Here is a 27,866-nt window from a genome sequence, read left to right on the forward strand (position 1 = left end):
TAATATACTATCTAGGTTGGTCATAACTTAATTTCATGGCTGCAGTCAGCATCTGCAGTGATTTTGGAGCCCCCAGAAATAAAGTCTGACACTGTTTCCACTGTTTTCCCATCTATTTCCCATGAAGTGATGGGACCAGATGCCATGATCTTTGTTTTCTGAATGTTGAGCTTCAAGCCAACCTTTTCTCTCTCCTTACACAGCCCCATTCTGCAGAGGAGCAAACTGAGGTTGAGAGATGGGAAAGGGTCTCTCTCAGGCTAAAACACTGAGAGGCAGATTAAGGGTGAGTTTTGGTTGTCTCGTCTGTGATATCCAGCCCTGGACTGGCATCCTGAGTCTCTGGGGTGATTTTGCAGTGGGTGGACCTCCTGCAGTGCATGCGTGCTAAGTCATGTTCAACTCTTTGCAACCTCCTGGATTGTAGCCCGCCAGGCTCCTCTGTCCATGGGGTTTTCCAGACAAGAATACTAGAGTGTGTTGCCGTGCCCTCCTCCAGGGGATCCTCTTGAGCCAGGGATGTTCTGCATTGGCAGGGCAGATTCTTTAACACTAGTGCCACCTGGGAAACCTCCTGTAGAGCTGGGTGCAAGTCCCAGGAAGTTGAGACACTTTCGTGCCTTGGTTTCCTCATCTGACAAATGGGTGTCCTTCAAGTGTTGCTGAGGGCACTGCTGGGCACTTCCTGGCTGCTACTGGGAGATTTTATTCTTCTTCTGAATACATTCATTCATCAAACGATTCTTTCTAAAGCACCTACTGTATGCCAGGCCCTGTTCTGGGACTGGAGTTAGAGCAGGGAGTAAGACAGACAAGCATCTTGTCCTCCTTGGGCGAGACAGACAGTTCACAAGTCAGATACATTGTGTGTCCTTCAGTGGCGAAGGACTAGGGTGAAGAACCAATAGGAAGGGTGTCTGGGGAGTGTGCAAGTGGTCTGGGGGTTGCAGTTTCAAATTGGGGGGGGGTCAGAGTGGCCTCCCTGAGAAGGTGGCATTTGAGCAAAGACCTGCAAGAGGTCTTTGGAGGAAGGGTCCAGGTCTCTAGAGGAAGGGTGACCCAGGCAGAGGGAACAGCCTGTGCAAAGGCCCGGAGGCTATATGGAATGGACCTCCTGGTTTGCAGGAGTCTGTATGAGTCACCTGGTTGGGGTTTCTCACTCCTTTGTTCCTGAGCCTTTGGGGCTCTCCAGCAGGCAGGAGGCAAGGACAGCCTTGGAGGTCGTCTGCTTCCTGAGCCAGGCCTTCGGTCCCATAGTAGTAGTAGGTTTCATCTTGGAGGCGGGGAGCATGGGCAACACTGGTGGTGGTTCCCACAGAGGTGATCAGCCCAGCCGGGCTTTCTGCATGGCCTTCTTGATGCCTTTGAAGTTGGAAGGCAGGCGGCCCTGCCTGGGGTGTTTTTCCCTCCTCTCCTCCTCTGCCTCTCCATCCTCCATCAATCGCCATTGAAGGCCTAATGGAGAACCTTCCTCCTGTGGCTGAGTTATCTGCTTGTCACGCCAGTGGCCCACCCGAGGACGATAAAAGGGCTTTTTGTCTGCAAGCACTTAGCTTCCTCCTCTGGGGCGATCCATCACGTGTGAGGGAGGCGGGAGGCAGACAGCAGGGAGGGAGAGAGGAGGGACCTCCCCCTACCGAGGAAGCCAGTGCTCCCAGGAGCCCCCCGGCAGGACCCAAGTGGCTTCTCAGCCCAGAGATGAGTCCTGTCTGGGGACAGGCGGGGCCAGCTGGGAGGGAGGGCCCCAGGGGGCATGGAGGCTGTGTGGATGCTCTGGGCTCCCCTCCCATGCCCAGGAGCTCCCAGTTGGCAGCTCAGGGGCCTTCTGAGACCCTCCTCACCCCACCTTTGGGGGCCGGGGTGGGGGTTCTGGTGGGCTGGAGTCAGGTTCAGGGGAACAGGTATTGCTGAGAAAAAAACCACAATAAGAAGCAGAAGGGAAGCTGTGTGTGGGTCAAGGGGGATGGAAGTCCTGAATATTCGATCATGAAACAGCAGCTGCACTCTGCTTCAACACTCTGCTGTCCTTATGCCCATTCAACAGATGAGGAAACTGAGGCCCTAGAGCTGATGTGTTAGAGGAGGTGGCATTTGGGCCCGTAAGCTAGGTGTAGGTTTTGACCCTGCGGTGGGGAACTGCTTGAGTGCGGGGTATAGGTGGGAAATTGGGGTTTGGCTGAGCCTTGAATCTCTCCCAGTGTGGTGCCTGGTAGTGTATACATGAAGGGTGAGGAGTTGAGTGTGGCTGGAGGCTGCAGGTGGGCAGGAGGGGGGCTTTCTGCGTCTCCTGGGGAGGGAGATCAGGACCAGCCAACCCCCAGGCAGACAAGTGGCCAATTGTATGTGGTGGGGGTGGGGGGAGGTTCAAGGGACTGGGACAGGCAGAAGCACAACTGGACTCTGTTTGCTCCACCTGGGCGATGGGTTGATGGGCGTGTCCCTGGTTGGGGGCATCCTGGTCCCTCCGTTGGGTGGAGGAGGAGAATGCACGGGTAGTTCTCTCTCCTTCCAGGTCAGGGTGCTCAGCCCTAGCCAGCTGTCCTTCCCCCGCCTTCCTTCCCCTTCCGCTCCTCTCTCCATCCCTCACTGCTCCCTGCTCCTCCTCCCTTTTCCTTCTCCTCCCCTTCCCACAGGCCCCCTCCTTCTCTCCACAGGCTACCCTCAAATGACAGCAATTAATGGTGCCTCTGATGGTGGCTGGGAGGACAAGGCTGACAGTTGAGCGTGTCTGCCTGCGGCTGGCCCTCTAATCGGGCCCGGGGGACACCCCTCCCGCCCGGGCTCCCAGGCGCTGCCTGCCTGCTCCATCACTCACAGGGCAGCCGGAGCCGCCCTCAGACAGGCACACGGGAGGCATCTGCACCTCGGTTCCTGAAGCCCCCTCCCCGTCGTCCTTTTCCCAGCATCCTTTTTCCTACATAAATGAGTGGGCTCCGGGGTCACCCTGTCCTGCCCCAGTTAGTATATTCATGATGGCCTGACTGCCAAGGCATCCTTCTCTACCAGGAGGTCCTCTCCACCAGCCAGCTCCTATCTCCAGATGACCTCTCAGGGTGTATGACACCGCCCTCAGGGCAAGCTCCTCCCCACATGGCCTTCATCCTTTTGTGTCCTCTCTCCTGGGAGGATTGAGTTGGGTGAAGTCAAGGAGACTTGTCCTGTCCTGGACAGCAGACATCCATTAAATGCTGAAACCTTGGCAGTCTGGAGCCTTCAGTGATGCAGGCAGCTACCTGGACCTGGAGTCTTGTCTGGCAGTGAGGGGCTTGTGCGTGTCTGGAGGACCAGAATCCTGGCCAACCCTGTCCACAATGGGCTGGGTCCTTGCTTGTTCATTATTTTGCAGCAGCAGTAATGAGGCCCCTGCTGTATGCCAAGGCCTGCAGCAGGTACTTCATCTTGGTGCGTTTTATTCCACAATAACTCTCCAACGATCATGCTATTTATAGCCCTGCTTCGGTAGATGGGGAACCTGACAGATAGAGAGGCAAAAGTGATTTTCCCTAAATGACTCAGGAAGGAAGGGATAAATCTGGGATTCAACCCTGATCTGCCTTGTCCAGGGCTTATAAATCAGGGCCTTTGGGGAAACTTGAGGGACAGTAAAGGAACCAGCAGACCTGAGCTGGAAATGAGAATATAGTCTCTGGGCATGGGGTTTGGAGTTAGTGGTGTTAATATACGTATATATTTTTCTGTTATAGTTAAAAACAGCCTTATTGAGATGGAATTAGCCTGTAAAAAGATACACGTATTTTAAGAGTTCAGTTCCATGAGTTTTGGCAAAATGTGAACATTCATATGACTAACACCATCAGGAGGGTTTCTATCACCCCCCAAAAATCTCCATCCCCTGGCACCCACTGATCTGCTGTCATAGAGGTTATAGACTCTTCTAGGTTTTTGTACTAAAATTATCTTAAAGTGTGTACTTTTTTGTGTTTGGCTTCTTTCACTGTGTGACGTTTTTGAGATTCATTTGTCATCGTGTACATATATGATTTCATTTGTTTATTCATTCATGAATTGATAGACCTTTAGGTTGTATCCAGTTTTTGGCTATTAATGAATGAAGCTAGAAAGTCTTTTAGCCACTTTACTTTTTCTTGCCTTATTGCATTGGCTGAGGCCACAGGGTAGCACTGCCTAGCAGCAGTTGACAGTTTTAGGGTTAGCTGGCTGTGGGTGTTGTCCTAAATACTCCCATTTGACAGATGAGGAAACTGAGCCTCTGAGAGGTCAGGTGACTTATGGAAGGTCATTCGGTGAGAGTGGAGTGCTTTTTGTCCATCTCCAAGCTGGGAAATACCAGCCCCATTGTTTTACCAATATGCTTGTTGGTCCAGAGGGTCACCTCAGAAATCAGTGGCTGGGCGGGGGTGCCTAGAATCACCCTTCTTTCCCCCTGGATTTCCTCTGCCCAGGGAGACGAGGGTATAAAGGACATTTTGTACCTTCTGCCTTTCAGGTCACACACTGTCTATGGGCACCCAGCACTGTTGAGTGAATGTCAACGTTTGTGTTTCAGTCATAGAGACCTTCTGGGGAGCTATTTTGGGGTGAGGAAGCCCAGAAATGGCGGGGGAGACAGAGTAGAGGGTCCCCTCCTTCCTTGTCCAAGGAGTGTGAGCTAAGATGACTTTTCGGGGAAGGAGGCCTTTAAATTAAATAAGCAATCCCGTAAATAAATAAGTAATGAAATTAGTGGAGTGCCTAATTACATCAGATTCATAATTATGGATGGATGCCTGCCCGATAATTGTACTTGTTTTTAATCTTCGGCTCTGACATGTGTCTCCTTCCATCTGATAGGATTCCCTGCCCTCAGCCGGTGGGAGGAGGGAGGCCCTGCTTTTTGGGGCTCCTGGTGAGCCTAGGTGGTGGTGGGGCCCCCCAGACCCCACGGATCCAGGTGTACTTGTCTTTTTCCTGCAGTCAGGTTTCTAAACCTTTTGAAATTGCAGCAAATGATGGCAGTAACAAGAACAGGGTTTATCATAGTAATCATGCTGTACTTTACCTATTATAATTTATTTAATTTTCCAGCCCTGCCTGTGAAGTAGAGATTGTTGTCATCTCTACTCTGCTGATGAAGAAACTGAGGAATAGAGAGGTTAAGTGACTTGCCTGAGGTCACACAACCAGTGAGATTTGAACCCAGACTGTCTTCCCCAGAGCCTGCATCCTTCTGGGTCTCCTGACTTAGCCTCTAGGTCATCTTGTGTGGTACACACACACCTGGAGAGCTGTCTCTGCTAGGCATGTGCCCTCAGAGGGAGATGCTAATTTAGGGGGGTTCAAGGCCTCAAGAGGTTTAAGTGCTGGAAAGATCAGGTCATGCCTTCCACAATTGCTGTAAATCCGAACAGAAACCATTCTGAAACATGACACGTAAAATTATGTTTCGTGTAATGAGAAAGCAAGCCCATTTGCAGAAATTAAAATGACTTCTTTCTAGATCTTTCTTTTTGTGGCTTTGATTTGCTGGCTCTTTGGGCACTCCTGGTCCTGCCTATGGTAGGTACTGTGCCGATGATCATTAGACCCAGCCCATTTTCCAGATGAGGAAACTTGAGGCTCAGTGAAGTAGAGGGACTTGAGTGAGGTGCTGGAGCTGGCATTCTAACCAGCTTTTACCATCTGGTTTGGGGCCACGTCAGGTCCCTGGCATGAAGGGGGGTGCCTCTCCTGTCTGAGAAGTGGAGGGGCCATGCACGCCAAAGGCTGGCTTCACCGGGTCCCTTGCTGTTCTTGGGAGCCAGGAGATCAGCTGCGCCCACCTCATGTAGGCAATAGAAAGGATGGAAGTGGCTGTGGGGGCATTGTTCTCATTTGCCGTCTGTGGAGACCCCAGACCTCCTGAGCCAAAGTCACTGCCTGTTCTTCCATGGTGTGCCCTGTGTCTTGGACATCTGACCCTGTCAGGGGCAGTGTGCCCTAAGCTGTTGGGATACCCAGGCCTCCACCAGGAATTGCCCCTTTGCAGACTGCAGGGAAGGAGCACCCTTCACTTTCTGGGGTGCCTGATGGGGCCTGCATTTCTGAGAGTTCAGCAGGAGCTGCAGCTTGGGCTAATATGCAGCATGCATGTGCTGACTTTAGTCTGGTGGGGTTTGGGGGCTCTCCTGTCCCTCTCTGTAGCCTGGGATGGAAAGGGGAATTAAGGACAGACTCACATGAGGAATTGTGTGTGTCGTTCCTGAGGGTTGGAGCAATCTGGGGAGGCTGCCTGGAAGAGCTGGAACAAGCCTGTATTTGAGTCCTGCCCATATATTTTATGCCAGGATGTATTCTAAATCATGCCATATACACCCACTCATGTTCTCCCAAAGGCTGCCGTATAAGATAAGGGCTAGCATTACCAGCCCTGTTTAATGTGGAAGGACACTGTAGGCACAGAGAGGTTAAGTGATGTGACTGAGGTCACACAGCTAGCAACTGTCAGAGCTAGGATTTGAACCCAGGAAGCTTGACTCCATGGCACCTGCTGTTAATTGCGGGGACTGTGCAGGCACCACCTGCAGCCCTCCCTGAGCCTGGAGCCAGACTGAATCTCTTGGCAGAGCCGGACCGGTGGTGGGCCAGGCTCCATATGTAACGTAGGGCCCTCAGGCATGCAGCAGCTGCTCTGGGCTGGGCAGGGCTGGCCAGGACATGAGGGGGTCTGCTTCCTGCCTCCTTGCAGACAGCCTGGTGTCCCCATGGCCTCTTGGGAGAGGGGGTGGGTTGTGATACTCAGCCAACAAGACGCCAGGCCCTTGCCTTGTGGATCCTATGGGCTGATGGGGAGATGGACAGTGTAGTAAACACACATGCTCTTATAAGGCAGGGAAATGCTGGCTGTGAATAACAGGGTGGAGCAATTCTGCTTTGGGGTGGGGTAGGGGTGGGGGGCTACTTTTCTTAGGTCAAGGAATCACAGGTAGTCTCCAGGGAGGTGGCAGTTGAACTGGGACCTGGACCAAGAGAAGGAACCAGACCTGTGCAAGGAAAAGGGATGAGCCAGTTGGGTAGGGAGATCGGCTTATGCAAAGGCCCTGGGGTCATGATGTCCCAGGAATGCTGAGGAGGCCTACCTGGCTGAAACAGAGTCAGAGGCACCAGGTTAGTTCTCTGGATCTGAGACTGTTCTGTAGGCCTCAGGGGTTAGGCCCTTTATCGCATCTAAGGCAGAAATCCATGGCTTTGGTTTCCTTCTTTTCTTCTTTTGCTAGCTGGTTAATTTATATTTACTGGGCACATGGAATGTTCCGGAGTCAGAATGATGGAAAAAGTCAGGCATCATTCGTGCCTTTGAGGAGTTTAACATCCAGAGGGAAAGGGTCAGTTAAACAAGTGACATCAAGGGTCACACGGACAGAGTTCAGACCATTACTGGAGTGTAACAAGTTTCTAATTTGCCTCTGGGTCAGGACAGACTTCTGTGGACAAGTGTCAATGGAGGCGAGAAATGAGGGTGATTCGTTAGGTCTCCTGAGTTGTGGTCGAGACACATTTAGGCTGGTTTAGGCCACAAGGAGGAGTTGATGGGTGCTTCTGATGGCAGAGTGTCCAGGGTAGGGCAAGTTCAGGCATGGCTGGATCCAGGGGCTCAGACCACACTTTGGAGAGCTGGCTTTGTGTCATTTCTGATTCCTTCTGTGTGGGCTTTGTTCTCAGGCAAGTTCATGCCACCAGCACAGCAAACCAGGAGAAGGAAGAGTCACCTGAAGTCCCAAGAACAGCCCCCCTTGCTCTTTGCCATTTCCTTACTGAATGAGGCCTTCATTGTTTGTTCAGCTATTTATACTGTTGGGTGGAGGTGGCCAAGGTAAGGGGAAGGAGTGTCCCCAACTCAGATGCAGTCAAGGAAAGGAATGAGGCAAATGGGAGGGGTGGGGATTGTGGCTAACCAACCTACTGGATATTCTGATTTTTTTCCGAGAGAAGCTGGAAATCTGGATTTTATAAGCAATGCCCTAATTTAAAAACAAAACAAAACAGTGTGTGTGCCAGAAAGAGCTTCCCTGTTGGCCACAGCTGCCCGTCATCCTTCTGTGGCCTCTGTTTTTAGCCGTGACTTTCATTTCAACATATTTTGCCCTCCATGATCTAGGCAGACTGATCCATGGAATGTCACAGAAGGTCCTAAGACTTGGGAAGTCACGTTTTAGGCCTCCAGAAATCTCCATTAGTGGAGGCCTGAGGCTGCAGAATTTATCTCAGAGCTCTCCAGAGGAGTTCAACCTGGTCTGAGAGACGATCTAGCCCAGTGGTTAGTGATTGGGGCATTCAAATCCTGACTTTGCCACTCCTAGCTGTATGCCCTCGGACAAGTCACTTCACCTCCCTGTTCCTTGGTTTCCCCATCTGTAAAATGAGAATGACGATATCCTTTTGGGTTGTTGTGAGGCATCAAGGAACATGTGGGAAGCCTGTTCTTCCCAGTGCCTGGCACGTTGCAAGGGTGTGTGTCCCTGGGCTGCTATAATGTGTCCTTCTTGGGTTGAGTCCTGGCCATCTGGGGCTGGTGGTGGCCAAGAGCTTTCCTGGACACCTTCATCCTCTGCTCCTGGGTGTGAGTCCCCCTTCCCCAGCGATCCTTGCCAGTTGCTCTGTGCCCTTGGCTGCAGGATGGCTCTGCACTTTGACGTGTAGCAATTAGCCCTGCCCAAGGCCAGTTCACAGCTGTTGCCAGTGGGGGCAGCCCCTTTTTAAAATAAAAGCAGCACATAGGAAACCAGCCCTAGGGACCAGTTCACTGCCTTTAGCCAGCACAGCCAAGGGTTTAATGTGATGCTTTTGTGCCTGGAAGAAGTGATGAAGTACAGTGCATTTGGTCTGGGGAAGTCTCCCCCTCGGGGAGGCCCCCTTCCTGCCAGCTGCCTATGAGTGGCTCATGGATCCCTCTTTCAGGGAAGGGTGTCTGGGTTCTCTGGGGTCTGTTCTCGTCTGACTCAGCCTGGGTGGGGAGCCCTTGGGGGACGGGATATTCTCTTTAAAATGCTCGCGCATCTACTGTAGGCGGGAATGTATATATTTCAGTGCTCTCTCAGTTCATCCTCCCCTCACCTGCCTGCAGCCACCTCACTGTCTGTTCTCCACGTCTGCGTCTCCATTCCTGCCCTGCAAATAGGTTCATCAGTGCCATTTTTCTAGACTTCCATGTATATGCATTAATATACAATGTTCGTTTTTCCTCTTTCTGACTTCATTCTGTATGACAGGCATCATATCGCCTGTATGACAGGTCATATCGCTGAAAATGACCCTGTTTCATTCCTTTTGATGGCTGAGTAATATTCCATTACATATGTGCTGCAACTTCTTTATCCATTCATCTGCCTGAATTTTATTTAAATCACACTTAGAGATCCGTTTGGGGACTGCAAAGCCCTACATGATCCCTCCAGGCCCACCTCCCCTGCCATGCTTTGTGGGCTCCTGGCTGCTCCCCAAGGACAGCAGCCTCAGGGCCTCTGCCCTGGCTGTTTGGTCGGCTTGGGACACTGTTCCCTGAGAAGTTTCCACATCTCTCTCTCTTACTCCATCCAGGCCACTGTTGAACTGTCACCTCCCCAGAAACCACCCGTTCATAGCTGCTGCCGTTCCTTGATGTCACCATATCTTTTCTGTTGCTGACTTCCTCACCTTTTCCCAAGTCACCCCCACGGGGGCAGGGATCCTTTTCTTGTTCCTGCTGTATTCTTCGTGCCTGGTGCATATCACCGGGGCTCCCTAAATGTCTGGTGTCTCCAGGCCTGGGGTCACGGACTCTTAGAGGTGGGCACAGCTTTCAGAAGGTCAGTAAACTGGATTGGAATGGAGTCTGTTCAACCAAACCACCTTTTTATTTATTTTGAATTTAGATGAAATTCACATCATGTAAAATTTACCATTTGAAAGTGCACAGTTCAGAAACTTCCCTGGCGGTCCAGTGGTTGAGTCTGGGTTTCCACTGCAGGGAACACCGGTTCGATCCTTGGTCGAGGAGTTAAGATCCTACATACCGTGTGGTACAGCCAAAAAAAAGTGCATGACTCATTGGTGTTTAGTATGTAAACAATGTTGTACAACCAATAACTTCTAATTCTAAAACAGCTGCACCACCCTGTAAGGAGCCTCTGAACCCATCAGCAGGCACTCTTAGCCTTCTTCCTCGCAAATCCTGGCAGCCACCAGTTGGCTTTCTGTCTCTTTGGATTTGCCTGCTCTGGGCATTTCCTGTAAATGGGATCATACAAATGTGACCTTTCATGTCTGACTTCTGGCCCTGGGCGTGATGTTTTCGAGGTTCGTCCACGTGGTTGCATGAATCAGTGTTTCATTCCTTTCTCTGGCTGAAGAATATCACATTGTATGGATGGACATCCACAAAGTCACCTTCTGAGTAGTTTATCAGTAGTCACCTGCCCAAATCTGGGAGCGCTGGGCTTCAGGAAAGGTAAAAACAGCCAGATGTTTCTTTTTTTTCTGTTTCATTTGTTTGTTTTTGGCTGCGCTGAGTCTTCATTGCTGTGTGCCAGCTTTCTCTAGCTGCGGCAAGCAGGGGCTACTCTGTAGTTGCGGTGCGTGGGCTTCTCATCATGGTGGCTTCTCTTGCTGCAGAGCATGGGCTGTAGGGTATGCAGACTTCAGTAGTTGTGGCGCACAGGCCTAGTTGCGTCTCGGCACGTGGGATCCTCCCAGACCAGGGACTGAACCTGTGTCCCCAACACTGGCAGGCAGATTCTCATCCACTGCGCCCCCAGGGAAGTCCCAGCCAGATGTTTCTAACTCGTTTTTCTCTTCCCCCAGCCCCCACTCTGCTCCCAATCTTATCTTAGAACCTGGCTAGACCAGGAAGCAGCCACAAAGGGAGGGAGTGAGCAAGGATCCCTTCCACTCGGGGCTGGAGGCTGAATGGGAGCCATGACTGTGGGTCCCCTCTGGTCTCCTGAGGCTCCTCGCAAAACAGATGTAGTTTCTGCTGACCCTAACAGAGGCAGCAGGCAGGTGTGCCCCCATTTCACAGCTGAGCAGACTGATGTCTGCAGAGGCTGAGATCTTGCCCAGGGCCACTCGGCCTAGGTACCCCTCCTGCTTCTGTGGTCCCCATCACCGTGTGTTCTGTAATGTCACTGATCTTTCCCATCGTCCAAAGCACTGCCCAGAGACAGGTTCCTGGAAGTACATACTGGTGAATCTTGGTTTTTTAGGACACCGGGGGATGCTCGCCATCAGAATCTTGGGGAATGAGGACTTCGTTTGCTAAGCAGACGGCCACGCACTAACGTATTCTGAACTTGAGCTTAGTTTTGGTGGCTGGCTCTATCTCGAGGGGGCTGCCTGGGGCTGTTTCTGGTCTGTGATGATTTCCCATCTTCACAGAGTCACTCAGCAAACCATTTCGTTCCCTGGCTTCTTGTAGGGCAGAAATAAGAAGTGACCATCGAATGACCTGGCCCAGCTTTGAACCTGCCCGAAGTATAAATCCCTCTGGTGGGGGTTTGGGGTGTTATTCTTGATTCCAGGGCCAGCGCTGAAAATGTCTGGGGGGCAGGTCTGTATCCAAAACAAACAGAAAAGAACAAAAGGAACCCATGCTTTTTGACCTGGCTGCTTCGGGCTCCACCGCCTGCCTATGTTTTGGCGGGGCTAGTTTGGCTCGCTCTTGAGATCCTCTGATGGTCAGGGTGAGAGTGGATGGGCGGGATCTTTGGTTTAAAAATGCAGCATTCGATCGCTCACGTCTTTCTGTGCCTTGGTTTCCCCACCAATAAAAGGAAGCAGATCTACAGAATTCTCCCATAATCCTCCGGAGTGTTTTCTTGGGAGAGGCTGACGGATGAGCTGATGAGAGTTGGCACACACGTGGCCTTCCGGTGGGCCTCTTCAGGGCGTCTCCTAGTGGCTGTTTTGGCCCTTCAGCCAGTTCAGTGGCCACGAACCTTTGTCAAATGCAAATCTGATCTGCTGCAAACCCTCTGGCTCTCCGCTGGTGGATGCAAGCCAGATTTGTACCGTTCAAACCTCAGTTCAGCCACTTCCCAGCTGTGTGACCTTGGGCAAGCCAGTTAACCTCTCTGGGCCCGTTTCCTTCTTTGTATATTGGGTGCCCCTGCCTTATGTTGTCCTGTCCTGAGGACAGATGGGTTAACTGGTAAAGTGCTTACAAAGTGCTTGGGACCCAGGATGAGTTACTATTACTATCGTCATCATTATTTAAATTTTTTTGTTTTGTTTTGACTGCGACTAGTCTTAGTTGGCAGGATCTTTTTTTTTTTTTTTTTAGTTGCAGCATGTGGCTCTAGTTCCTTGATCAGGGATCAAACCCGAGCCCCCTGCATTGGGAGCGCAGAGTCTTAGCCATTGGACCACCAGGGAAGTCCCCTCATCATCATTATTACTTTCTGGGGTGTCTGCAGTCCAGGGAGTTAGGTGATTTGCCCTGAATTCTCATGCTCTCCCTCCCCTACTCCTCTCCCACCACTCGCTGACCTTGACTTCTAATGCCGTCGCCGCATCCCCACTGAACTTGGACACATCAATTTCCTCTGCTTTTGCGACGTACCCAAGTCGATCCGGCCGCCAGACCTTTGTCCTTGCTGCGCCTCCTACCTCCGCCGCCTTTCCCCTCATCTGTATCCCGAGGGAGCCCTTCGCATCACTCAGGATGCCATCTCGGGCAAACAGTGTTGGGCCTGACTCCTGGCTGCTGGGGGCAGGGGAGCGAATCTAGAAATCCCTCTGGATCTTCTCCTGACACCTCGTCGCTGTTGCTCGGGGCACCGGGGAAGCCGCGCGGAGCCTGCCCGGCTGCAGAGGAGAAATTGACACCCAGAGAAGCTCAGACTTGTCTCTGAGTCACACAGCTAGCTGCAGCCAAGATCCAGACCCCTGGCTGACCACCAAGTCACCCATTTTGGCCAGTGTGCATGTGTGCCTGTGAGTGTGTGTGTCCGGTGTGTGTGTGTGACTGTATCTTTTTTAACTCTCTGGGCCTGTCAGCTGTGATGACCCTGGCTCATAATGCCAATGTGAAGGGGTCATGTTTGCTTTTCCTGGGATGACAAGGACAGAAGTATTTTAAAGGCAGAGCCTGCCCAGTGGCCATGTCACCCTGGAGACCGGAGGGCCAAGAAGGGATGGGAGTAGAGACGTTGGTTCATGCTGCGTCTGGGTCGGGGCAGCCATGCTGCCCTCTGGGTGGATGGTCCAGCTCGGCGGGGGAGATTGGGTTGAGAAGGAGACGCCGGCGGGGAGCTCGCTTTCGCCTGGGAGCAGTGAACAGTGAGGAGGTTTTTCTACCGAGCTATAAAAAGGCCTCCCCGTGTTTCAGCTCCCGAGTGTCGGCTGGAAGCCCGCCAGGGTTACCATGGCGATGAGGAATTATTACTTACTGCCAAGGCTGGGAGAGAAAGCTCGCACTTTTGGCTTCCCAACAAGAGGAGTGGACTTATGTAATTCCCTGTGTTTATAGGCCCGGAGTGGCAGGAGGCAAGCAGGGATCCTGCGGCCCAACACCGCGTTTTCTCCCTGCTGTGGGTCGGGTGGCCCTGTGGGTTGTCTCTGGGGTGGTGGCCCTCTGCTCGCCCCATCTAAGGGAGGCATCGGGCCGGGAGCCTGGGGGGCCGGGTCGGCAGCAGGCCTCCCAACACGTCCCCGAGCTGGGGTGGGAGCCTGCAGTCTCGCGGGAAGGCAAGCGTGGCTGCTTGGTTGGGTCGCCCCTCTTCCCGGGTCAGCCCCGGAGGAAGGATGGGTTTGAGGTTGGACACCGTGTGTCCTCTGGAAGCCAACGGCCCAGTCTGTGTGTGTGGACTCCGCTGACCCACTTGCTGGCACCTTCTTTCTTTTTCTTTTCTTTTTTTTTTTGTTTTTGTGGGAGAGTTACTTCAAGTTGTGTTTGGAGCTGACGTGAGCGAGAGGCAGGTCATGTGCTCGGGTAAGAGAAGTTTCTGGGCTCGGTGGTGGGCAGGGAGATGTGGCGTGGCCCAGTCACCCAGCCGAGGAAGCGTGGACAGAGAGATTGGGGGCCACAGAGCGTGGGAGGACGCGTGGGATGGGGACCCTGTATGGGGGCTGATGGTTTCCCATTCTGGCTCCCTGGGTCTGTCTGGGGAGGCTGGCGATGGCCAGGAGGTAGTGGCCCCCAATGCCTTATCAGGGTGGCTGAAGCCCCAGAATGGGTGCTGGGTGGGCAGGTGCCCCAGAAGGACAGGCTGCCCCCTGGAGTGAATATGTGGGGTGGGGGGTGGTGGTGCTGCTTTCTGGAGCCCCTGTACCTGGTCCCTGCAGGGAAGCAGGCAAGGCCAGGGATCTGGCATCCATTCATTGGTGTTGGCCCCGGGGGTGGGCTGGGGGCCTGGGGATTTGGGGCCGGGCGCCTCAGTGGCCGTGGAGCAGGGGAGGGGGCCAGGTGCAGGCAGTGCCTTGGCTGCCCTGGCGCCCGGCTCCCACCGCGGTGGCGCTTGGCTGGGTGCCTGTGTCTGGTTTGAAATCAGCGCCACCGGCCCAGGCTTGCCCAGGGACCTGGCAGAGAGGAGCCGGGATAAACACTGGAAAGTTGGAAGGGCTTCCTGAGCTCACAAGGAGCCTTCAGTTGCAAGTGAAGGGGATGAGGGAGCGATTTGTCCTGAGGTCTGGGTGCGCCGGGGCTGTTGGGATGCAGTGGGCCATCTCATGGGGCGTGTGAGCACAGGCCAGGGAGGGCTGAGTTTCCAGACGGCGGGGCTCAGTGGCCGCAGACCTGGGTTTGAATCCTGGCTCCTCCCTTTTTATGCTGGGCCTCCCAGTGTAAGCCTCAGTTTCTTTGCCTGTCAAATGGGACCATGATGGGGGCTTGAGGATGAGGTACCTGCTTTGCTCTGTTGCCAGACTGCCTGGGTTCGTATCCCAGCTGTGTGATCTTGGACCAGTCACTTCACAGCTCTGAGCCTCAGTTTTCCTATCTGCAAGTGGACACTGCATCTGTCTCCATCCCTAAGTTGTTGAATGGCTTTAAGGGAGCTAATGAATGGTTCCTGCCCCACCTCTCAGGGACAGGGTGATCTTGGGCAGGTCGTGGAACCTCACGGAGCCTCGGTTCTCCTCTCCATCCAGGGAGAGCTGCCCACAGAGGTACTTTGGGGAAAAGAGAGACACACCTGCAGGGGCCTCGAGTGGGCTGATGTGGAGAGATTCTGTAAGTGTAGACCACAAGGTTGCATTTAAGTTAGTTATTAATGCATCTTGGCCTCCATTGGTTTGTCTTTTCCCTATTGAGAGCCCTCCCATTGTATAGACGTGAAACCCCAGTGAGTTGAGAAGGGTCACTCCCCAGCCTCAGGCTCAGTCTGCATTTGGACCTGGGCTGGGGTCCCTGGGTACCCTCCACACCCCAGGTATGCCTGTTTCTGCCCATCCCCCACCAAGACTGGGCCAGGCACCCCAACAGCGATTGGTGTGGCCTGGGGGCTGGGCACACACGGCTGGCTCTCCTCCCGAGGTGGCAACTGTCCTGTGTTTGTAAGTGACACCGGATGCTGGGCCGGTGGCTGGCTCAGGCCTTCTCCTCTGGGGCCAGCGGGAGCCAGCAGGGACTTCCCTGGATGTCCAGGCTGCCCTCGCCAGCTGCCCACTGTCCAGTTGTCCTCAGGCCTCTCCTGGGGACCTCAGGAAAGGCTGGTGCAGCAGAGGACCCCATGAATGTCCCCTTACTGCCCGTAAGCCCTTGGTAGTCACATGGGTCAGCCACAGAGCTGTGCTGTCCCTGCCCTGTCCTGCCCTGAAGGTCTCAGTGACTCGATCCCCTATCCACTGAGAAAGACAGTCACGTTTGGTGGTTCAGACCAACGGTCACACAAGAGACCCTTGTGGTAGAACTGTCTTGCATCAATAGCCATGGCCACAGGAATCTACATTGAGATAAAAGTGCATAAATCTACACACACACACACACACACACGAATGCATGTAACCCCCTGAGATCTGAATAAGATTAGTTGAATCAGTTTCCAGGTTGCAGGTATTATAAGGTTGATGCCATTAGGAGGAGCTGGCTAAAGGGTCCACGCGATCCAGCTATATTGTTTCTTACAGCTGCACATGAATCTTGTTTAGTCGCTAAGTCCTGTCTGACTGTTGGTGACCCCATGGTCTGCAGCATACCAAGCTCTTCTGTCCTTCACTATCTCTGGGAGTTTGCTCAAACTCATGTCCATCAAGTCGGTGATGCTATCTAACTATCTCATCTTCTGCCGCCCCCTTCTCCTCTTGCCTTCTATCTTTCCCAGCATCAGGATGTTTTCTAATGAGTCGGCTCTTCACAGTGATCTTAAAAGGAAAGAGCACAGACTCAGAGTACTGGCTGTCCTGGGTTTGATCCGCTTGTGCCCCTTGGTAGCCGTGTGAATTACACAAGGTGGCTTAACCCAGCTGCCTCAATCCCCTCATTTGTGAAAGGCGGGTAGTGTCGGGTACCTCGTCAGGTTCGCATGAAGATTAGATGCGCTGGTTCATGCTAAGTGCTTAGGAAGCTGCTGGCACGTGTTGGGGGGTGAGGGGTGTTGTCACTGGTACTCTTATTACCCCAATGGGATGGCTGCGGTTTGCCTTGTGCTGTCTAATTGCATACCCGAATCAGCCGCAGGAAGGGAGGGTGCTGCATGATCCCCACTTCTAAGAGGAGGAAACTGAGGCTTGGCTGTGTGCCCCCCCCACCCCCCGCAAGGGCACACAGTTAGTAAGGACTGGAGCTAGGATTCAAACCCCAAGGCAGAGCCTGTGTGTGGAGTTTCTTTCCGCTGGGTGACCCTGGGGAGATTGCTTGCCCTCTCTGAGCCTCGGTCCCCTCCTCCTCTCCTCACTTGTCAGCCGGACAAGGGGCTGGGCTCATGACCTGTGAAAACTAGGAAGCCTGGACTCTGGGCCCCTTTGCTCACTTCCGGGGCCCACCCAGAACTCGCACCTCTCAGCCGCGTCCTCTGAGGCCTCTCTTTACAACCCCAAGGTGGGGCTGGGTCTCAGTTCTGTCTGTGGGCTCACTCCTGACCTCGGCCTCCTCTCCGAGCACTTTGACCCCCTCTCTCTGTCTGCTGGGTGCAGCCTTTACCTTCTGCTGTTCCCTGTGGCAGCTACTGGTTTCCCTTAGGCTCCTTCCTGCCTCGCAGTGGTGAGAAAGCCTTTGGGGTATAACTCGCTTACCCTTTCCGGGTGGCACCAGTGGTAAAAGACCTGCCTGCCAGTGCAGGAGATGTGGGTTTGATCCCTGGGTCGGGAAGATCCCCCGGAGGAGGAAATGACAACTCACAGTAGTCTTGACTGGGAATTTCATGGACAGGGAAGCCTGGCGGGCTACAGTCTGTGGGGTCACAAAAGAGTTGGACACAACTAAATGTGCACACACACACACACACACACACACACACACACAAAGCCCACCCTAGAGTGAGCGGGGTTACCTTTGTTGGCACTTAGCGTGAGAAAGCTGATCTGCGGGTAGGCATTTCTCCAGGGCTCCTGGGAAAGGTCATCTGAAGGTTGTGCCCCGTACAGCTGGTTAGTAAGTGAGCATGGGCCCTTGGGCATCTCAAGAGGTCCAGGCAGGGCAGGTTTTGTGCCTTAGGATACGGGAGAATTTCAGAGCATCCCAGACTGGGACAGGTGGGGTGCCTGCGGTGCGCGGGGTCGGGGTCTGAGCTGCTGAGAGGGAGTGATGATGACGATCATGATGGAGTGATGCAGGCTTGCGTCTCGAGGGAGGGGACATTGATCACATCTCAGGGTCTCGGGTTCTGGCTTTGCCGGACAGAGCCGGGAGGGTCAGGGAGTTGGGTGGGGGCTTAGGGACGTTCCAACTGCAGGAGGCTCTTGGCTGTTTCTCAGAAATTCCAATCAGGATTCCGCCTTGGGACCTTTCTACCTGCTGTGCTCTTCCTGGGATGCCCTTCTCTGAGATCTTCACACCCTCCCCTCACTGAGCCTCTGCTCAAATGTCACATCCTGAGACAGGCCTCCACCTCTCCATCATCACTTCTGTTAGCTTGCCGCTCTCATCATGTGCAATTTACTGTATGCCATGTCCCCCCAGCCTCTCCATGTGGGATTTTGTTCATCTCGGTCATCACTGTGTCACCGGCGCTGGGCACATAGTAAGCGATTTTAGAAAACTTCCCTGGTAGGTCAGGCATTAAGAAGACCCAGGTTCGATCCTTGGGTTGGGAAGATCCCCTGGAGAAGGAAATGGCAACCCATTCCAGTATTCTTGCCTGGGAAATCCTGTGGACGGAGGAGCCTGGCGGGCTACAGTCCACGGGGTCACAAAGAGTCAGACATGACTGAGCAACTTCACTATAGGCTTCCCTGTTAGCTCAGTTGGTAAAGAATCTGCCTGCAGTGCAGGAGACCCTGGTTCGATTCCTGGGTTGGGAAGATCCACTGGAGAAGGGATAGGCTACCCACTCCAGTATTCTGGCCTGGAGAATTCCATGGACTGTATAGTCCATGGGGTTGGAAAGAGACAGACACAACTGAGTGACTTTCACTTAGAAAACTATGTGCCTGATTCGGTGTTCCCCACAAACCGTGGACCTGGTTCTGTCCCCTCAAGGTCCATGGGGACAAATGTGCACACCTGCAAGGGCTCTGACTAGGGAGACCTAGGTCCCTCGAGCTGGAATTCATGGTAAACTCACCTCCTTGCACCCCAGGATGACTGCTCCCAAGGATTGAGAATGCACTGGGGTGGGGGGCGGTATTCTTGGAAAACTAGTGTCTTTGGAAAAGACAGTTATTGTGTGTTTACTCAAGAATGCCTTGATTGAACCTGCCAAGCATCCCCAGAAAGTCTGCACCTCCTGGATAGTCAAGGAGGTGGGGTTGGTGAGCAAGGAAAGCGCACCCCCCTCTCCCCGAGGAGTTCAGGGTGTGGGAGCGGGGTGCTGACAGCATCTGCTTTGTGTGTTGAGGACTGACACTGTGGAGTGAGCATTCTGCACACCTTCGTGTATCAGGTCCTGCCTCTCCAGATGAAGCACAGAGAGGGTACGCAGCTTGCCCAGAGACACACAGCTGCAGGCACCTTACTGAGAGGCATGATTAATAGGTAGTGGCATTTCCTATGCGGCTGATTCCGCGCCCCCCGGGCGCTGCTCAGCTCTTTAAGCGGATGATCTTATTTCATCCTCAGGAGGCCCTTTGGTGTCCGTGTCTCAGAGGACAGTGGCTCAGCTGTAGGGAAGACAGGCTTTGGACCCGGGTTCTGTTGGCGACCTTCCTCAGAGCAGGTGCTATTTTCTGGGAATCTGGCTCCGACCTGGGGAAGGGCCCACTTCCCAGTCTGAGAGCCTTGTTGGAATCAGATCTGAGGATGGGAGATGCCCATATGCTTCTAGAAGGCAGGGAGTTGGTTTGTCAGCGTAGCTCTGAAGCTAGAAGGCAGGAGGGGCTGTCCCCGCTCCCCCCCAACCCCGCCCGAGTCGTGGATTTGCATGACAATGAACCCTTTGTCCCTGGGTCCTGCCTCCTTCCCAGGCTAATAACATAATTCCAGGCCTGTGATGTCATAATGGGCCCTTTCTGCGCAGAGTGGGAGGCTGGGTGGGCAGCTGTGTGGGCCTGGCCTGGGCTGGGAGTAAGGGGGTTGGTAATTTTCAGGGGGCAGAGGCTCTCTCCTTCCAGGATCTTCTTTCATCCTTTAGCAGGTGGGATTTGCTCCCATTTGACACAGGTGCAAACTGAGACTCTGAGGTTTGTGTCCTCCCCCTCCCCCTTCCCTTCCCCTCCCCCCACTCCGCTGCGGAACCACTTCTTGGCCTGTGAAGTGGGGGGTGGGGGGTGAGTCATCACCCGTGGGCCTTCTCCTGGAGGTGTGGGTGTGAGAGTCTTGTGCTTCCTCTAAGTAGGAGGGAGGCCCTTGTGCCCTGCTCAGAGAAAGAAGATTCAAACTCTGGGTGAGCAGTTTGCTCATCTGCTTCATGGGGATTGTGTTGGGCCTTTCCCATGGGGCCAAGCAGGGAGTGAGCTCTCCGTAGATGGGCGATCAGAAAGAAAGCCGAGGCCAGTGTAGTCGGCTGAACGGTGGCCCCCCAAATGCATGTGCTTGTGTCTAAATGTGACCTGCTTTTGTGCCTTGAGATGAGGTGATCCTGGGTTATCTGGGTGAGCCCTAAGTTCAGAAACTGGTGTCCTTCTGAGAGACAGGAAGAGGAGGAAGACACACAGAGGGATGGCCATGTGAAGATGGGCAGAAACCCGAGGGATGTGGCCACAAGCCAAGGGACACCTGGAGCCTCCAGGAGCTGGAAGAGGCCAGATAGGATCCTCCCCTTGAGCCCTCGGAGGTCGTGGCCTTGCAGATGCCTATATCTCGGACTTCTCGCTTCCAGAGCAATTAGAGAATAAATTTCTATTGTTTTAAGCCACCTGGATCGTGATTATTTGTTTACGGTGGGTCTGAGTCTACAGCTGGTGACACCCCTCCCAATCTTTGGAGGTTGCAGGGAGCAATCCCTGGGAGGGGTTTGTGTGATGTCTTTTCCCACCCAAGCCTGAGGGCCCAGGACCAACTAAGGTAATTGAGCACCCAGTGGTGTGAGGAGCCCCATATGAAGAGTCTGGAACCCATTTCCCTCACCCAGAACACAAATCTTTTTTTTTTTTTTCAATGCTTAATCGCTCAGTCTGATTCTTTGTGACCCCCTGGACTATAGTTCACTAGGTTCCTCTGTCCATGGGATTCTCCAGGCAAGAATACTGGGGTGGGTTGCCCCATTTCCTTCTCCAGGGGATCTTCCCGACTCAGGGGAAAAGTTTTTTTAAAACTTAAATGTTTATTTATGTGGCTGTGTTAAGTCTTAGCTGCAGCATGTGCTCCTCCCTAGTTGCGGTTTGTGGGGCGCAGAGTGTGCGGGACTCAGTAGTTGCAGCTCACAGGCTTAGTTCTTCTTCGGTATGTGAGATCTTAGTTCCTCAACCAGGGATCGAACCCACAGCCCTGCTTTGGAAGGCGGATTCTTAACCACTAGACCCCCTGAAATCCACAAATTCTTGAACCCGACCATCGCCTGCTGCTAACCTCTCCAGTCTCTAAGGAGGAGGCCCCCTGGTTCCACGCCAGACCCCTCCCCAAGCCCAGAATGCCCATTCCCCATATGCGTAGCAGCTGACCAGCACTCGGATTGTCACTGTTCCCTGGGAAGCTGCCTCATTTGTCAGGTGCCCTTGATGAATGGAGATCCTGAGAATCAGAGAGGACAGGCTGCCTGGGGAAAATCGCACAGTCCCTTGGTGGTGGTGAGAGCCTTTGGAGACCTAGTCATGGCTAATGGATGGGCTGGCACCATGGCTTCCGGGAGGGAGGGATCAGAGTCCTGGGCCACCTTGACAGTGGAGCGGGCAGTGTGTATGTGGATCAGTTTCTGGGACACGCTGGCCCACTGTAGGTAACATCCTGAAATCTGGCTTTAAGTAGACACCGTCTTGGCCTCAGTTTCTCTGTTTGCAAAGTGGTCTTTGATCTTCAGCTCAGAGCCTGGAATTCTGCTCTTAGAAAATTTGTGGATTTAACAAGCATTTATAGATTGCCTGCTGTGTGCTGGGACTCAGTGATAGACAAAGCAGAGGTGGCTACTGCTTTCGTGGATCTTATATTTGGATTTGTGGAGAGATGGGAAATAAGGCAGCAGGACTTTGTGAAGGAGGATCCAGGCCCTCCGGGGCTTGGGGTCAGGGGTCTGCAGCAAGCTTTGGGGGCTGACTGGGTAGACTTGAAGATGGTTGCGGCCCTTCTCCAGAGATCCGTGGGCGCCTCCAGCTGGCAAAACTTGGCCTGAACCCATAAGCAGTGATGCTGAGTGTGAGACCCGGAGCCTGGTTGCGGGGCTGGGTCTCCTCTAGTCCAGGAAGAAAGACAGGGGTACTCTGGTGATGACACAGTGGGTAAGAGTTGAATGCTGGAGAGAGCTTTGCATCCAGGCTGTGTGATCTCAGGCAAGTTACTTAGCCTCTCTGTGCCTCAGTCTTGCCCCCAGGGATGTTGGGATGATTCAATGAACTGATGCCAGCAAAAACTGTGTTAGGGACTAGCTGAGATCGTGAGTGCAAGACACTCACTTTTGGATCTAATAACAGTGACTGCTTAGAACCTGGAAGCCAAAGTCGTGTTTGTTAATCTTTCTGCTGCCCCATTCCTACCTGGGGGACATGGAACAGACAGGCTTCTTTGTTGTCAGACGCTCAGTCTGTGAAATGGGACCTGCTACAAGCCTGTGGTCAGATGGAGGTCGAGGAGGAAAGGGGGTGGTGGGAGAAGTTGAGGGAAGGTGGGGCCAGGATCTGCTGGTTCAAGTCTTGGCCACCTTCCCAGCCAGGAGCAGCTGCCTGTTTTATAGCCCAGGAAACTGAGGCCCTGGCGTGACTGGGACCCAGGGTGCACCCATGGGTGGGGTGGAGCCCCCTTAGCCTCCTGGCTGCAGACAATGCCTGCCTTCTGGCCCCGCAGGTCTGCCGGGACCTCCTTAAGCTGGTCTCTGTTTATCAGCATGTTTAGTTCAGGGTAGCAGATGTTCAGAGAGAGAGAGAGAAAGTGCACTCGTGATGTTACTCCAGAAACCAAGGCTGGGGGCTGTATTTACTGCCTGGGGCAGTGTGGGTGGGGTGTGCTTGTGGTTGGGGAATGACCGAGATCTGAGTCAGCCAGGAGAGGCACCTTTATCTGCAAAGCCAGTGTCTGCTGTGTCCCCATTAGAACCACTGATGGCTCAGGCTGGGCTGGGAGACACCACTTCTGTCGGGTGAGAAACAGGGCAAACGGATCCCAGGCTCCTGCCTGGCCCCTTCTACATTGAATCTGTCCCAGGCTCCATCTCAGTTCTCTTCTCTCCTTCTGGCTGTTTTTAGACCTCTCCCAACCTGTACGGGGCAGCTTCCATGGTGGCTCAGTGGTAAAGAATCTACCTGCGATGCAGGAGCCGTTGGGGCCGTGGGTTTGATCCCTGGGTTGGAAAGATCCCCTGGAGAAGGGAATGGCTACCCACTCCAGTATTCTTGCCTGGAGAATTCCATGGACAGAGGAGCCTGGTGGCTACAGTCCATGGGGTCTCGAAGAGTCGGACACAACTGAACAACTAACACTTTCACTTTTCACTTTCACTACCTGGACAGGTGAGGGGACCAGAGGGTGGAGGAAATCTGATTCCCGGGAGATTTCATGACGTTTGGAAGTTGGGTTTTAGGGTGTTGCTATCGTAGGTCTCTTGGTTGCAATTGGCAGACTTTTCTGCTCCTCCTGTATTTAACACAGAAGGCTCGGGGTAGGCTTCAGGAACTGCTGGGTCCAGGCGCTCAGGTGTCAAAGTGCTTTTCATGTCCAGTCCGTGGTAGCACAGACTCATCCCAGCTCAGTAGCCCCAGTGGAAGGTAAGCATGTTGTTCCTGGTATCCCAGTTAAAGTCCTGGGAATGAGATTTATCAGCTCAGAGTTGAAAGCCCCACCCAAACCAATCAGTGCAGCAAGTGCTGCCTCAACTGGTGCTGACTGGCCAGACCTGAGAGGCGGGGTCAGCCTACCCCAAGGCCAGGACTGAGGGTACAAGAGGGACCTCAAGAACACTGGCATGTGGTTTGCCATAAACAACTCCACGGGTTGGGGATGAGCCCATCCTCCTGTCACATCCAGGGTGTGTCCTGTTGGGGCTTGATGGTGTCGCTGGTGGGTAAGTGGGCGCTGTCCCTCTCACTCCCTGTTGTAATTAGGGATCCCCTGGGCCCCCCTCCTTCTTCAAGCTCCCCAGACTTTGCCAGGCCCTCTCTTGTGGCTCCCAGCTGACCACATGTCAGAAGCCACCGGTCACATCCTGGTAGCTGATGGGCTGAATTTGGATGTCAGGCTGATTTATCGCATTGGGTTTCTAGTCCAGTGTTTTTTAAATAAAAATTTCAAATTGAGGGATGTCTCAAAATCAGAATTTCTTCTCTCTCCCTTTTAAAAAAATTAATGTATTTTTTTTGGCTGCATTGAGTCTCTGCTGCGGTGAGGGCTTTCTCTAGTTGCAACGAGTGGGGGCTACTCTAGTTGTGCTGCGCGGGGTTCTCATTGCTGTGGCTTCTCTTGTTGTGGAGCACGGGCTCAGTAGCTGTGGCTCACAGGGCTTAGTTGCTCCGTGGCATTTGAAATCATGCCGGACCAGGGATCAAACCTGTGTCCAATGACTCGCAGGCGAATTCTTAACCATTGGACCACTAGAGAAGCCGCAGACTTTCTTCTATTGAAGGAACCAGAAGCTGTGATGGCCTGGGCCGGCCCCTTCCTGTGCTCCATGCACACACACAGCCCCCCACCTGTCCTTCCTTGTCACAGCTCCAGCCTGGCCCGAGATACTGCAGGAGGCTGGTGGATGTCCACAGCCCCCCTTTCTCTTTTCCCTTCCCTGCTTCTGGCCTGGGACCCTCTGTCTTGGAGTATTTTTATATTTTTCCTTTCAGTATTTAGTTGTATTTATTTATTTATTTGGCTGTACCAGGTCTTAGTTGCAGTGTGTGTGATTTTAGCTAGAGCATGTGGGATCTAGTTCCCTGACCAGGGATCAAACCTGGGGCCCCTGCATTGGGAGCGCAGTCTTAAGCCACTGGACTACCAGGGACGTCCTGCCTGGATCTTTTTAGATTCTCCTTTCTCCCCAAAGGGATAACCAAATCCCAGGGGCACTCTTGTCACTCCCGGACACTGAAAGCGCGTTCACCATCTGGAACTCCTGGCTGCGGGGCCGGAGGACCTTCAATTCCTGGTCATTTCTCCATCATCAGACACTCACGCGTCAGCGAACGCCCTCAGGCTATTTCAGTGGCCCGATAAGCATCCACATTTGAGAGTTGAATGGATCAGATCAAAGTGGGTCCTTTGCCCTTCGGCCTGGGCCTCTTGGTGGCAGTAGGGGGTCTCGCAGCCAGGCCTGTGGGAGGTGGGCCCTCAGAGTCCAGACGGGTGGTTTGCTGGGGGTTGGGGAGAGAGGTGGTGTATGGAAGGGCGGGTGATGAGTGGGTGGGCTCCCGCCTAGAGCAGCTATTCTTGGCAGCAGAAACATTTGTCCTTGTTCACAGGTGGTGGAGGACGTCCCCCAGAGATCTGCCCTGAAATATTAGAGGCGACCCCATAAATTCCTCGGAAAGCTGTCCTTGAGGGCCTGTGTGCGCGGAGGAGGCTGGGAGCAGGCGTTTCCGGCAGCTGCACAGCTGTGGACACATTTGCCAGATGTTGCTGCCGGGGAGTTGGTGGGAACCCAGGGACTGCCCACCTCACCCTCGGGCAGGGACCCATCTTAAGAGGCATAGAGTTTCTAGTCAGCCCCTCCCTGCATCCAGGCCATCTGGGTAGAAGCGACTGGTCAGTGGAGAGCTCAGCTTATGGGGCACTGCTGAGGGACCAGAGCTGTGAGGCGCTGGTCTGCAGGCCCAGTCGGGTCGTGTGGCCATCAGATCCTGCCATCAGCCCTTGACTGTGGTCCCACTCAGCCCTTGGCTCTGAGGGTCCACTGAGTGGTAGGACCCCTGGCAGTATTCTTGGCAATACTCTCTTTTCATGGGGTGGCTCTGACAGTGGGAACCCCCATAGAGCAGCTAGGTGCTCTTAGCTAGCAATCAGGGAGGCCTCCCTGGAGGAGGTGTGTGTGTGTGTGTTTAAAAAAGTTTTTTTTAAAACTATGGTACAGTTTAAACACAAAAAACAAAAAGTTTACCATCTCAGCCATTTTTGTTTGTTTGGCCATGTTGTGCAGCATGTGGGAATCTTAGTTCCCCAACCAGGGATTGAACCCGCACCTCTTGCTTTGGAAGCTCGGGGTCTTAACCACTGAATCTCCAGGGAAGTCCCTCAGCCGTTTTTAAATGTACAGCTCAGAACATTCACAGTTGCGCAACCATTATCACCATCATCACCAGAACTTTTTTATCTTGCACAACAGAAACTCTGTGCCCATTAAACACGAACTTCCCTCCTGCCTCCCCCGGCTCCTGGCACCTATTCTTCTATTATACTTTCTGTGACTCTTGACGACTCTGGGGCTCTCATTTGGGTGGAATCTACAGTGTTTGTCCTTCTGTGTCTGGCTTATTTCACTCAGCAGACTGTCAAGAGCTGTGTTCTGCAGCCTGTTTTCGCCTCGGTTGTTGGTTCAGTCCCATCCAGGCTGAAGCCAAGTGGATGGACCCAGGACCCCGAACCCCTCGTCCTTTCGAATGCCAGGGTCCTCCCAGAATTAGTAACCGGGTCACAGCATCTCACCACCAGCAGGCATGATGCTGAGCCCCACATAGCTCGCCCTGTCTTGTGCCTACAACCCACTCCATAGCCCCCCATCCCCATCCCCATCCCAGCCTCAGGGCAGGGGGTTAATCGGTTTGCCCGGGTCACACAGCTGGTGCCAGTGCCCCATCCCCCACTGCCCAGACACCAGCCTCTTCTCTGTGTCCCACCCCCCCACCCCCACCCCTTCTCTCTGCAGAGAAAATTGCCGTTTGGAAGGCCAGATGGAGGAGCTGGGTCTAATGGAAACCACGTCCCTCCTGGGGCGCCCAGAACTTAATGAGGAAGAGCCAGGAAAAATCCGGCGTAATGTTTGTGAAATACCCCGGAGGGAGGGCGCGTCGCACGGCAAGGGTTCTCGTGCGGAACCCTGAGACCTGGTGTGCCAGGAGGTTTTGTCAGGACTGTGGCTTCCCTCTCTTTCTCTCCCTTTTAAAATTAAAAGGAGGGGAAAAAAAGAAAAAGGGTCGAGGAGGAAGTGATTTTGAGCAGATCTTGCCCTGGCAGGGGAGCATTGCTGGACGGCCGAGCTGGCTGCAGCCCAGCGGACACAAATGTACCAATTAAATTGGAAACAGAAATGGGCCTCCTTGACGGCTCCAACCAGCACCGTTTCCCTTCTGCTTGCTTTGGGAGGGCACGGGGTGTATGGGAGCGGGTTGGGGGGGTGGCTGGGCTGGCAGTTTGAGGGATCAGAATGAAGCTTGGCTGCTTCCTCACTGTGTGACCTTGGGCAAGTGAGTTCTCCTCTCTGAGCCACTGTTTCCTGTTCTGTTGAATGGGGACAGTCGTGTTTGATGTGGGAAATTGGATTCTTCCGGTGAGTGGGTGCCAGTGGATGAGGCAGAACTGCCGGTAGTGAGGGACAGCTCTGACGACCCTGGGAGGGCTTCTCCGAGCAGAATGAGTGGCAGGGGGTGCCGATGGGACATTCCCCCAGTAGCTGGGGATCCTTTTTCAGGGAGGTAAGAGGTGGGGCGGGTGCCAGGGGTGTATTTTTCCTGGAAGGTTTTTTTTTTTCTTTTTTTGGCTGCACTTGTGGGATTGCGGCTTGCGGGCTCTTAGTTCCCCAACCAGGAATCGAACCTGTGCCTTCTACAGTGGAACTCAGAATCCTGGCTTCCCTGATATCTCAGCTGGTAAAGAGTCTGCTTACAATGCAGAAGACCCCGGTTCGATTCCTGGGTGGGGAAGATCCTCTGCAGGAGAGCATGGCAACCCACTCCAGTATTCTTGCCTGGAGAATCCCCATGGACAGAGGAGCCTGGCAGGCTGCAGTCCACGGGGTCGCAGATTCTGACACCACTGAACGACTAAGCACAGCACTGTACAACCACTCAATTGCTAGGAAGTCCCTTCTTTGGAAGGTTTGATGTAGGATGTGGCGTTTGGGGTGGGGGTGGGGATCCCATCCATGGTCCATCCCCCAGCCAGGTTGCAGAGGCATTTCTGTCCCGGGACCTGGTTATTCTGTGGAGCTGGAGCCCTTCCCCTGCCTGGCCCCTGGGCTCAGCGCAGACCACTTAGTTCAGCCCATTCCCTCTCCGGCCCCTGCCCCTGTCCCAGATGCCTGCACCACGAGGGCGGAGTGATCCAGTCCAGGAGGGCGGAGTCTGTCCATGAGTCAACA

The 27,866-nt window shown here is 53.6% G+C and overlaps 1 protein-coding gene across 16 annotated transcripts in view; it reads left to right on the forward strand.

Moving 5' to 3' along the window:
- The window catches only part of NCOR2 (nuclear receptor corepressor 2), a 232,987-nt gene that overhangs the window by 36,428 nt on the left and 168,693 nt on the right, over window positions 1-27,866 (forward strand). The window contains exon 1 of one of the 16 annotated variants that reach the window (XM_055404709.2): window positions 13,460-13,903. The exons of the other annotated variants lie outside the window; for them this stretch is intronic. The gene's annotated coding sequence lies outside the window, so the exon portion shown is untranslated. Of the gene's footprint in view, window positions 1-13,459; window positions 13,904-27,866 lie in introns of those variants that run through there. 16 annotated transcript variants of the gene reach the window in all.

Source organism: Moschus berezovskii, chromosome 19 (assembly GCF_049115385.1).
Source record: "Moschus berezovskii isolate FMDL1 chromosome 19, NW_MosBer_1.0, whole genome shotgun sequence".
Classification (NCBI taxonomy): Eukaryota; Metazoa; Chordata; class Mammalia; order Artiodactyla; family Moschidae; genus Moschus; species Moschus berezovskii.